Below are 13,584 nucleotides of genomic sequence, written 5' to 3'. Positions count from 1 at the left end.
CCTCGTCCTGGGCACGCCCCTAGATTATCATAGTTAATTGTTGGTGTTTAAAAGTGGTTAATGAGACAGAAGTTATAGTAGTCTTACACCTCCCAACTGATCGTAAAAGACAATTCTGAGCGGGATCGGTGCAGCGGTACGAACCTATTATCTAAGTTTTGTTTGGTTTAATGACTTCACTAAAGAACCTTGATTTATTCATGATCGACTATTGGATGTCAAACGTGGTAATTCTAACACGATTTTCAGAAAAAAATCTGCTACAATTTTGTATTTAACAGCAGCAAGGGATCTTTTATATTAACTTTCTCATAGACAACATATACCACGGTTTTTGATTTACCAATCGAAGTACACTGTTTGCAACGAGGAAGAAAACCCAATGAGTCCGTCGAGGAGGTTCGATCCTACGGCCCAAGCAACCTCAACCGACGGCCATGAAAGATTCTTTACCAGAATGTACAATTATGTACTAAATCGCAGACGTACGTGGCACTCAATAAACAAGTCATTTTGCCCCCTAAATGTCTCATTTAGTGAACTCTAACTGAGGAAAATATGCAATAAACACGTCTGGTAAAAGCACAGCTCGCACCTGTCTGGTTCGCCGAAATGAACATGGCTGTCAAAACTGGAAGACGAACAAAGCAATCGAAGCATAGATCCTAAAAATAATCACTCGAGCAACAAACGAGTCGTGACCGGTGGCTGTTTTCTCGTTAAAGAAGGTATATTATGTGCACTCTAAGTGGTTCTGTTGTCAGCCAGTTTCTATATTTCAAAAACTCTTACATATTGATAGACATGTACGACTCAAGTGCGAGCGAACGTTTTCAACTCTGAAGTGTTGGCGATGAAAAAAACCCCGCATACATGCTGATATTAATGCGCACTGGCAAAGGCACCGATTGGTAACTAACGTAATTTGCGATGATGGGGTGTGAAAAAAGAAGAAGAAAGAAGTACTTAGCTTGTTTAGTTTGTTTTGTTTAACGACACCACTATCATCGGCAACTGGATGTCAAAACATCTGGCAACCTTGACGCATAGTCTGAGAGATGAAACCCGCTACAATTCAAAGTGCATAACTGATCAATGCATTTGGCATTATATGTTTGTTTATGTGTGTGTGTGTGTGTGTGTAGGGGGGAGGGCACCTATTTGTGGGGGATCACAGCCTCCATAGTGATGAGGGAGGCACAGACAATATTATTTTACCTTTATTTATATAGGACCAAAAAAAGCCAGTTTTGTCCTCGAATGGGGGTGTGGGGCACAGGGCCCCTCTGTTCCTGTAAATGTACACTGTGTGTTAGCGCGCGCATATGTGTGTGTGTGTGCGTGTGCGTGTGCGTGTGCGTGCGTATGTTTTGCATGCATGTATACCATGTATGCATGCATATATATGTTATGTGTGACCATATAGGTATTAAAAGGAAGCAAGGCACAGCAATAGTGTGTGTTCTACAGCTGTACAAAAAGGACATTCTTTTTGGTATTTTTCTGGAAACGCAACCACCTCTTCTTCTCTCCTCCCCACTCCCAAGTCACGACCACGCATGGTTGTGTTTAACGCCCCCTTGTGCCCTCACGTGCCCCGCGCCTCATATGTTTATCACACTCTCATTAGCAATTTGTCAAGTATTCAAGGAATAAATATATCAGTTGCAATACAAACTCTGAAATTGGAAAAGCTGCACGCGTCTTTTGATGACGTTAACACGCGCCAAATTATCTTCGTCTGGTTGTCAATCAGCAAGCCAATAGAGAAACAGTTGTTTAAGATAAGAAAACCAGAGATGAGTAAGTAAAATATTTATTTATCTCTCGACAGTAGGATACCAAGATAACAAGAGAGAAAAAATCCCGCTAAGATCTTTGAAACTAAATTTGTTTTCTTTATTTAGTGAAAAATGATTAATCATAGAAAAAAAAGTCGGTGAAAGGTTCGAAATTTACTCAAATTTACAAGCAAAAGGATTTGTTTTTGTTTAACGAGGTTACAGAATATAATTATGAAAGAGAGAACGTTGATAACACAAATCAGTTTATGTTGTCTACTGTTGGGAAAAAAAATCACTTTGATACATAAAATGAAGCTTGGTACAAATTCTAATGTGCAAGAAATGCTATACTATTGAAATATTAATCAACAGTTACTGTACGTGCTTAAAACGATGATCAACTAGCGCACCATTTCCTTCCACGACAGCCATATTTGTTTTTCTTCTAGATGGCGCTACATCCAGGTTCATTATAAAGGACGAGTTACCCTGGACCCACACGCATAGGCGTATGAGCTCCCATTTTTGTAGGGTGGGGCAGGCTGGCTTTTGCCCGAATTAATTTAAAATACCCGAATCTGGATAACAACATTTATTCATATTAGCATTACTAACAAACAGCTATATAGAGTTGCAAACGAGTCACTACGCAGTTTTACATGGAATACAACTAATATTCAGGGTAAAATGATGGAAATACATGGTAAAAAGGTCTCATGGTAAAAAGATCTCAGGTTAGCACATTTTGCCAAAATATTTGTATAATTTACCCCCGAATTTGAGGTTTTACTCCGGGACTAGATGGATAGTTGCCCCCACACCGCCTCCCTGTCTCGTACGCTTATGTCCACACGCCGCAAACCCTATAGTCTGTTAAATATGGAACTGTCTTCTTAAAGGTGCACGCCGGTTTTGCGCACAACGTTCATGGTAGAACAACATGAATAAGAAACTCTCGAAATGTTGAGAACAAACATACATCAACAATAAAATTTATTGCCGTCATACAAAATACGCGATTTGGAGATTGGCCCAAAGACAACAGCCTACATTCTATAATACGAATAGTTTTTTCAAACAATATGACAAAAACATAATAACTTGTTCAAAATCTACTAACAAAGAGAGGAAACAGGAGGGAAAGCAAGAGGATAGAATGGTTCCTTATTCATACGTTTGACATGATTTAGAACCTGATGAAATAGGGGGAATGAATATTATGAGTGGTTAAAGGGACAGACCCTAGTTTTTAAACACTACGGCATATTTTGTACTATTAGAGCCATTTTTGATAACTAAAATCATACTTTACTTAGATTTTATTGTTTAGAATATCCATGTTCGTACATTCAAAGTGTTTTTGGTCATCCTGGTGATTTTAATATCACAAAATACATTTCTCATATTTTTAAAAACGCACGTGCGTCTAAGAAGTAACAATTATGGAGTCAAGTTTTAGTCTATTTTTAGAGGATATTTAACCATTTCAAAGTCAGAAACTCATGTTTCACTCAATTGTAACTTTATCCAAATGTGTTACAGGTTTGTAAATTAACTAAACTCAGTGTGGTTTTTCATTGGCTGAAACTAGGGTGTGTTCCTTTAATGAATCTGAACGACAGAACTGTTACCCGCCATCAAAACCGTATCTCTGCATAATGTAGAGTCGAATGGGTATTTGGAAAAATAGTGGCTGACTCCATGGCTCTCTACCTGGTGCCTTGTGTATAGGAGGACAGCCACTCCTGAAGTGTTCAGCGTCTTCAATTGGGTGCCTGTTTGTTTCAACTTATTTCCGTGCTTATATACAGTTAATGTTCAAGCACGCTGTCCTGGTGACACACCTCAGCTATATGGGCTGTCTGTCCAAGACAGAGAGTTAATTGTTAGTTGGGTGCCTGTAAGTATAAGTTTTCAAATACATATAGTTCAAATTTATGACCATTTACATTACCCAAACTGGATAAGCATTTCATTTAGTGCACTCTCTGCGTATATCCGCATATCACCGACGCTAACATCTTTTGTTTATAGTGTGCGATCAATAGGTATCGTTATAAATTAATAAAATATTATCCATTCATAACAATAAATCCATAAACACTGAATACAGTTTATTGCTGCGCTTAGCGGTGAATGACGAACCACTGTCTAAGACAAAAAACCTTCAGTGACAGCTGGTGCAGAGACTTGTTTTTTTTCCAAACAACGATTATCGATCCTAATTAAGACAAGTATAATAGGCATCATATGTCGATCAGTTACACTCTAATAGAAATAAATTGCATCATACACTACCAACATACAAAGCTAAAATCTTACCCGACATGACATCAATAGTGAAAGAAAAATAGAAAAAATGAACTGAGAAAAAAAAAAAAAAAAACCCACACAGAAACACGCACGCACACCACGCACACACACTCACGCACACACACGCACGCACGCACGCACGCACTCACGCACACACGCACGCACCCACCCACGCACGCACACACACACACACACACACACACACACACACCAAACACAAGCTATAATCAAAATATGATCGACTGTCAACTGTAGCGGGACAGGATGTAGTCCAGAGGTAAACTGATTCACGCTTGGTCTAGGATCAATCCCCGTCGGTGGGCCCATTGGGCTAATTCTTGTTCCAACCAGTGCTCTACAACTGGTGTAACTGGTGCTAACATGTCTGTGGGATGGTGCACTTAAAATATCCTTTGCTGCTAATCGAAAAAATTAGCTCATAAAGTGGCGGCAGTGGATCTCCTCTCTCATTGTCTGTATGACCCTTAGCCGAAGACATATGTCCGTAAATAAAAATGTGTTGAGCAGGTCGTTAAATAAAATATGTCTTTCTTTATGTCAACTTTTAATACTTTCCCCTAATCCCTATAAATCTGAGTAGCTGAATGACCCCGAATTTGATCTTGTTGTCGTTTAGGAATCTGAAAGCAATCAATTGTTTGTTTTTAAAAACAGATGTAAAATAATACTTTGCGTGCATTTTACTCCAACACCAGACAGAACATACCACGAAATTTAACGCATCAGGTTTCAAGCACATTGACATATGAGCCATCTGGATCGTCTGTCCAGGACAGAGGTTCACAGTTAGCGATTAATGACAAATACATGGCTGTTGTAGTTGTACGCCTCGATATTGAGCTGTGCACTCGCTCTGGGCTAAAGTGAATACTGGTACACAAACCCAGTACGCAACAGTCTCAAACTGTATGCCCTAACCTCTACGCCGCTAAAAGCCGATTTTCCTCAATGTAAAATAGCTGTAGCTTATTAAAAAACAAAAACAAAAAGTTTTATTTAACGACGCACTCAACACATTGTATTTACGGTTATATGGCGTCAGACATATGGTTAAGGACAACGCAGATATTGAGAGAATGAAACCCGTGGTTGCCACTTTATGGGCTACTCTTTTCGATTAGCAGCAAGTGATCTTTTATATGCACCATCCCACATACAGGGTAGTACATACCACGGCCTTTGATATACCAGTCGTGGTGCACTGGCTGGGACGAGAAATAGCCCAATAGGCCCACCGACGGGGATCGATCCCAGACCGACCATGCATCAAGTGGGCGCTTTACCACTGGGCTACGGCTCGCCCCCTGTAGCTTATTAAGTAAGCAATATACGAACCCTACAATAAGTGGCTATTTGACCTCAGAAGGACCTCAGTGTGATTGGTTTAGTCTGGTCGACACCGCGGGATGATGTTAAACTGAGGGTGTGCCAACTCGTTAACATAAGCAGCATGCTATCCTCAATGTAATGTCGCAGGTGCACTAATCATATCTCAGTCATCAGTAACACCATCCTCAGATTTATGACACCACTATTGTCTTCCATGGCAATGAAAGACAGATTCCACGTGCGTCCAACGTGTTAGTTTAACAGTATTTCCCCGTATAATGGTCATCATACTAAAGGCTCGGGTTTCACCCAAGCGTTTGACTGGAAAGAATATTAGTTTGATCTTTAGTATAATGTCCATACCGGTGTATTGATATATTGCAGTTAAACCTTCAGCACCAGACGAATCTCAGCAACAAACAATGACTGGTACAGAAATGTTGAGGATATTGGTTGAAAAGGTTAGAACAGATATGGCCAAGCATTTGTGTTCGTTAACTGGGAAAGTATGGTTAGTTTTGAATGGTGTTGTGCTTCCACACATAATAAACAATTAGGAAAGAGTATTAAACTCCCACAAAAAACTCCCAACCAACCAACAAACAAAAACAGAAGCAAGACCAGCAAAACAAAAAAGCAACACACACACACACACACACACACACACACACACACACACAAACACCCTCCACACCCCACACACAGCTACACACACGCACACACACACACACACACGCGCGCGCACACACACACACACACAAACACACACACAAACACAAGACACACACACACATACACACACAGCTACACACAGCTACACACCACACACACACACACATTCACACACATACATACATACACACACACACACACACACACACACACACACACACAATAACAACAACAAATAAATTAAACAAAAATTAAAACAAAAAATAAAACAAACAACAAACACCACATTTTGATATACAAAATAGTTTTACGTTCATAAAATTGTCGAGACCCCCCCCCCCCCCCACCAAACAACAACAAACAAACAAACAAACAAACAAAAAACCCACCTACTTCTATTAATTTAGGGTTTTAAAGTGTCGACTATAGCTACTAACATGTTTACATTAAAAGAACAGGTTAATGGGACCTGCATCTCACCATCATGACCTGTGGCGGACCATGAGTCTATGAAAAGAGTCAGTTTTCAAATTTCATTCTGAAAATTAATATAGACCGGCACAAGTACACTCATTACCAATTCAGTCCCACTTAGCTTTCACGAAGTGGATCTTAAAATAGACTGGTACAAAAATAGTCCTCTCCCAAAGAACTCAGACTTTCCATTTCAATCCACTTAAAGTAGACTGTAACACATACTGGTCTCAGGACCGTGTACAGGAAATTGTGCAGGGGTCTGTACTGTGGCAGCAATATTTTTAAGGGTAGGGGTCGTCAAGTCATGCTATCCTGGAAATACATTGAAAAATACAAAACAAAATTTGTTTGGAGCAGGGGGTTCGACTGTTGACCCCCCCCCCCCCCCCCCCCCCTCCTTCTGCACACACGTCTGAGTCTTCCACGGAATTACATTTCCTACTTGAGTCAGTTTAAACTAACAGTTGATGAGGTGAACACGCTAATTTTACACCGCATTGGTCCTCCTTTCATAGCAGTTCTGGAACTCCACACTGCATTAGGCTAAAGGAAATGTTTAAAGTAAGTATCTTGATAACAGGTCTCCAAATGAGGCCCGAAAGCACGTTCGCCAAAAATGTGATATCGAAATCGATAAGGAAAAAGAAGAAGAGAAACCAAGATGAAGAAATAAGGAAATTCCCGCTCAGAAGCAGAATTCAAAGATGTCTTGATTGCGTCACGTGTAAACATTTGTAATCTGTCTGATGTAGACGAACTTCCCATCGATTCGTGTTTAACACAGTAGAAGCAGTGGAGTGGTGGAGAGTTCACTTGAGGTGTGATGAGATCGCAGGATCGACCCTCATCGGTTGATGATGCATTCGTTTTACAGAGCGATCTTAGCGCTAAGATTACTTTAAATACATAACTGCCATATGCAACTAAGGTGATCTTAACGCTAAGATCACTGTAAATATATAACTGCCTTATGCAACTAAGGTGGTCTTAGCGCTAAGATCGCTTCGTTAAACAGGGCCCAGTAGTGTTCCATGACTGGTAATTTAAAGGTCGAGATTTGTGTATTCAGTCCAAAAGAGAATGCGTATAATAATACTGTAGAAAATTGGTATCGGTGGTGTGGGTGCTGAGTTCGCACCCCGGGAGCGGTTCCCACCCAAAGTGTTTTAACGGCTCATTGGGGAATGTGTAAGGTCACAATCCCGACTAATCTCTCTCTCAGTAAGAACTAACAACAGTTACTAATTATTAAACCCCTGTCCAAGATAGACCTCTTAGATAGCTGAAATGTGTGTATGTCCAGAACAGCGTCTTTTAACTGTAATTTCATATAAACATGAAAATCAAGTTAAAATAAAGTACATGTACTGAAAACACTATGGCGGCAACTGCTTCCCTTTGTCACTCTCAAGTTGATAACTCGACCTCAACCTAAGGAGACTCTTACTTTAAGCGGTTCCCTGGTTTGAATTCCTTCAGCGAAATCTGAGACGTGTTTTATGCTAAAAATATCCAATAACGTTGGTCCATGCAAGTACATGTACGAACTTCCCTCCCACCCACCCTCCAACCCCCCCCCGAAAACCAAACAACCCCCCAAAATCCCAAACCATCAATAAAACACCCCCCCACCCCCCCCAAAAAAATACCCTCTCCACCTCCCCAAAAATACCCCAAACAAACAAAAACAACAACAATAAAACCACAACAACAACTAAAAATCCCCTCAGAAACAAGAGAGAGAGAGAGAGAGAGAGAGAGAGAGAGAGAGAGAGAGAGAGAGAGAGAGAGAGAGAGAGAGAGAGAGAGAGAGAGAGAGACTTTATCATAACAGAATTCAAAGCAGTTTTCACTGCAACTCATGGAAATACTTATATAAATCTCTCTGTTATTGATCCAGGCCATATTCACATAAACAGAGCAGAAACAGTTAAGTAAAATAGATGTCCTGCCTGGGGTACTGAAAGCTGATCCAGCTAATCGGAAAGACTACATTAGTTTACACAGCGGCATCAGGCTCGCTGTCGCAAAAATACATTTCCGGCTGTTACTGACGTGCTAGCCCAGAATAGAATGCTTGAACCGTATCTCGATTATGAGCATGAAAATGGTTATACTATAGCAGAAAACAAACAATTATTATTTTCCACTGGGTCATTTGTAAACAGCTATAGCAGCTGATATACTAGCATCTGAATTCATGTTCCATATCGATCCAGGCTATTAATGGGACAGAAGTTGAGGAGTGGCGGTCTTGGATCACTTGCGCACTGAATCTGACTTGAAAATCACTTTGGTAAATCAAAGGCAATGGTCCGGGAATTCATTTTGGGCATCTTAACGAGAATCAATAGATTCCTGAGCTTGAAGGCAAATCGCGGCCACAGAAACAATTAGCATTCACAGAGCGAACAGGGGAGCGATGGATTCCGCTAGAGTGCGCGCTGTTTCCACTTTGCTGGTCCCAGCGCCGCTATCGAGCACGGTTGGTCAGGTACCTAACTACATGTACGTGTCAATTGGATGTTCATTTCGCTGTCACGTGAGGGGTGTCGTCTGTTCAGGACCTGTGCCGTCTGTTCAAGACTTGTGTCGTCTGTTCAGGACCTGTGTGTTGGACCGGCCTCGATGGCGCAGTGGTTAAGCCATCGGACTACAGGCTGGTAGGTACAGGGTTCGTAGCCCGGTACCGGCTCCAACCCAGAGTGAGTTCTTAAGGGATCATTGGGTAGGTGTAAGGCCACTACACCCTCTTCTCTCTCACTAACCACTAACAAACTAACAACTAACCCACTGTCCTAGACAAACAGCTCAGATAGCTGAGTTGTGTGCCCAGAACAGCGTGCTTGAACCTTAATTGGATATAAGCACGAAAATAAGTTGAAATGAAATGAAATGACCTGTGTTGTCTGTTCAAGACTTGTGTCGTCTGTTTAGGATCTGTGTCGTCTGTTCAGGACCTGTGTCGTCTGTTCAGGACTTGAGTAATCTGTTCAGGACCTGTGTCGTCTGTTCAGGACCTGTGTCGTCTATTCATATGATTTGAGTATGTTCAAGACCAGTGTCGTCAGTTCAGGACTTGTGTCGTCTGTTCAGGACCTGCGTCGTCTGTTCATATGACTTGAGTCTATTCAGGACCAGTGTCGTCTGTTCAGGACTTGTGTCGTCTGTTCAGGACCTGTGTCGTCGATTTATATGACTTGAGTCTGTTCAGGACCTATGTTGTCTGTTCAGGACTTGTGTCGTCTGTTCATATGACCTGTGTCGTATGTTCAGAATTTGTGTCGTCTGTTCTAAACTTGTGTCGACTTTTCAGAAACTATGTCGTGTATTGTCTGGTCATCTACACATGACATATGTCAACACTGACACATTCAGTATTAAAAACATTTTTTCCCCCCCAGTTAGCACTAAGCTGTATTTTATAGTCATTTTTACACAGTCAAGATTGAGCAGGAAATAACGGAGGTGGGACAATTCTGCTACCCATGGCACTTCGTTCATTTCATTTTAATTTTGTTTTCGTGCTTATAGCCAGGTACAGTTCAGGCATTCTGTCCAAAGCACCTACCTCAGTGCAGTATAGTGGAGAGAGAGAGAGAGAGAGAGAGAGAGAGAGAGAGAGAGAGAGAGAGAGAGAGAGAGAGAGAGAGAGAGAGAGAGAGAGAGAGAGAGAGAGAGAGAGAGAGTATCGATGTAATGGGTTACACCTCTTCCACTGAATTACTGAGTTGTGTGCCCCTGCGTGTGCTATAACCTCACCGTGGTGCAGGGGTGTAACATTCTCTTTGAGAATGGCCAATACAGCACAAAATTGAAGTTTTGAGTAAAATTCAGTATCCGTAAAATTCTGTGATATTTGTGTTTTTGCACAGTTCTTTACACTATTTTTGTTTAAGTCTTGAATTTTTATATTGATGTTGATCATCACTTTATTTATTTGCATTACCATAGTTTGACACCCAATAGCCGATGTATTTTTCGTGCTGGGGTGTCGTTAAACATTCATTCATTCATTCATTCATTCATTCATTTACTGAGTTGTGCACTCACTTCGAGTTGGATCCGATAGTGAGGTACACTCTTATCTTAAACATCACCGCCGCCGCCGGAGACTGTTGACATCACTGAAGTAGCGAACTATGTGTCTATCAATTACGAATTTTCTTTAAAGATGAATACCAACAGTCTTCATCTTAATGCGATTTGAACTAATCCATTACCCAGCTGGACACCCAATGTCCCACCTCCCCATGATCCCAGATTCTTCACTTAACGAAGTAGGGAACACTTGGCGGGTCATTAAACGTCCTTATTGCCCGATATGAGTGATTAACAGAAATCTGTTTCACAAATGGTTCAAACAGTGCAGGCGCCACAGGCCTTATTTCCCGCCACAATACAGTTATGAAATAATTTATTATCAGGGCATTTTATTGATATAACATCGAGTACAATGTATTGTTGTCGTATTCCGTTTTGCTGTTAAAATATTTCTCTTGTAAAATAAGCTTATCTTGATGGGAGAAAAGCGTTTGTTCCGGTCCGTAAACCTATAACAAGTAAGTGATACGGCCCGTGGGTATTCAGATTAAATCAATTCTCACGGATTAACAGCGGATATAAGGAGGAGGTACCAGACACCCAGGACAGGTCCCCATCAAACATGGACTGCATTAATTCTCTTACACGAAAACAACTTTAGGCATGAGTTCGACCCGTACCGCTACCCCCCCCCCCCCTTCAATGGTTAGGATAGTTTTAGGATAGGAGTTCGACCCGTACCGCTTTTTTTAGTTTGGGATAGGGTTAGGGTTAGTCTTTAGAGCCTTTGATATAGAGGGGTACCGGTCGAAGTCTTTCCTTTATTCCGCACGTTATTGCCTCTTTTTTTCTTTTATCTACAAACAAGAAGCAAATTAAGTTTTCGATTCATTGATGCTCTGATTTGTGATTAGTTATCTATGTATGTGTGGGGGCGGGATTTAGCTCAGTTAGATGAGTGCTCGGTTGGGGTGCTTGCGTCGCAGGATCGAACCACATCTATGGATCCATTCAGCTGATTGGGTTTTTCCCTCGTTCCAACCAGTGCACCACAACTGGTCAAAATCCGTAGTATGTGTTTTTCTGTCTTTCTGTCTGTGGGAAGGAAGGAAGGAGGAAATGTTTTATTTAACGACGCACTCAAAACATTTTATTTACGGTTATCTGGCGTCGGACATATGGTTAAGGACCACACAGATATTAAGGGAGGAAACCCGCTGTCGCCCTTTCATGGGCTACTCTGTTCGATTCGCAGCAAGGGATCTTTTATATGCACCATCCCATAGACAGGATAGCACATACCACGGCCTTTGATGCACCAGTCGTGGTACACTGGCAGGAGCGAGAAATAGCCCAATGGGCCACTGACGGGAATCGATCCTAATATATGTATAAAAGATTCCTTGCTGCTAGTGGGTTTCTTCTGATGACTATATATCAGAATTACTACATACACACATACATACTATTATCCTGTTCAATTATTTAGACCCAAAGTTTTTTGCAAATGTTACGTTTATTTCCTATTCGATATTTGTTTTCTTTGCATTTACATGAACACAAATCCCAAACCCCGACAGGTTTTATATACAAATCATCATATAAAATGCACGAAGTTGACTTAATTCCACTTTTTAAAAATCTCTGTGTCTTTTGAATGCACGTTATTTCTCCTATAAATAACTAAGGTCATTTGCATATCAAAACATTGGGATCTGAGGCTACGTGAAGGCCATTATAGCTTGTTTCACTAAATCAAGGTTATTATTGTTTTGCAGTGTGTAACAGCATTGTCTAATCTTTCCGTTAAACATAGATGTAAACAAACAGAACATGTAACCCTTTCTTGTAGGTGCATTATATTTAATAAATTTAGCTAATGTATTATGTATTTTTATTTTATTATATCAATTATATATTAGCATACCATACCTAACCTAACACAACTAAGGTGTAGCACAGTAATAAACACAAATCACCTCACACACCGCAGGAATGTGCTTTCCAAATTTATAACTAAATTTAATGTAGGGCCGGACCCAGAAGACCGGGGGGGGGGGGGGGGGGGGGATAAAATGTCAAAGGCCACCAACATCAAATAATAATAAAAAATGTTATTTAATTTGCCTCTAAATTGGGAAACTCATACGTGTATATATATATATATATATATATATATATATATATATATATATATATATATATATATATATATATATATAGTATTTAGGGTGGTGCTAGGGGCTGGGGTTTGGGGGTTGGGTGTTACATTTGTAATGCGAAAAACCAAAGGGCTATTGTTCGGACTCGTATGGGTTCAACCACTTTTTCATACCGCAGACACAGCCCTGAATGTTCAAAATACGATAGCATTTCTTGGTCAATAACATCATTATTTCGATCTATGACTGCACGTGCTATTGTAGCAATGTGTAAACCACGTAAAATAAAAGTTAGGTAGGGTATATAAATTCATTGAAAATGTATTAGTCGACATTCTTGTTATTGTTATTTGAGGAAAAATATGGGTAACTCGAAAAACACTTCAGTTGATGTAAAATCGTGTATTAAGAACGTTTTTGATTATTTTGAAGATGAATATCAGCGTGGTAGACCTAGGTATGCTTCTTATCGAATTGTCGATCGAGTTGCCGCTGCACTTAAAGTTTCGGTTTCAACAGTAAAAAGAACTGTGAAAAATCTAAGCTCTACGAATCCAAGCACAGAAATCACTGTTAAAAAACGCGACCGAAAACTCATCGATTTATTTGATAAAGATGTTATTAGACGACCAGTATACAGATTTTATAGAGAGGGCGAATTACCTACATTACATAAGATTAACGTGGCTTTAAGGGAGGAATGTTGAATCAACATATCCATATCAACTTTATGAAGAACACTCCATGACCTCGATTTTAAATACCAACATATGTCTACAACC

Source organism: Gigantopelta aegis, chromosome 10 (assembly GCF_016097555.1).
Source record: "Gigantopelta aegis isolate Gae_Host chromosome 10, Gae_host_genome, whole genome shotgun sequence".
Classification (NCBI taxonomy): Eukaryota; Metazoa; Mollusca; class Gastropoda; order Neomphalida; family Peltospiridae; genus Gigantopelta; species Gigantopelta aegis.
This window is presented reverse-complemented; position numbering follows the sequence as displayed.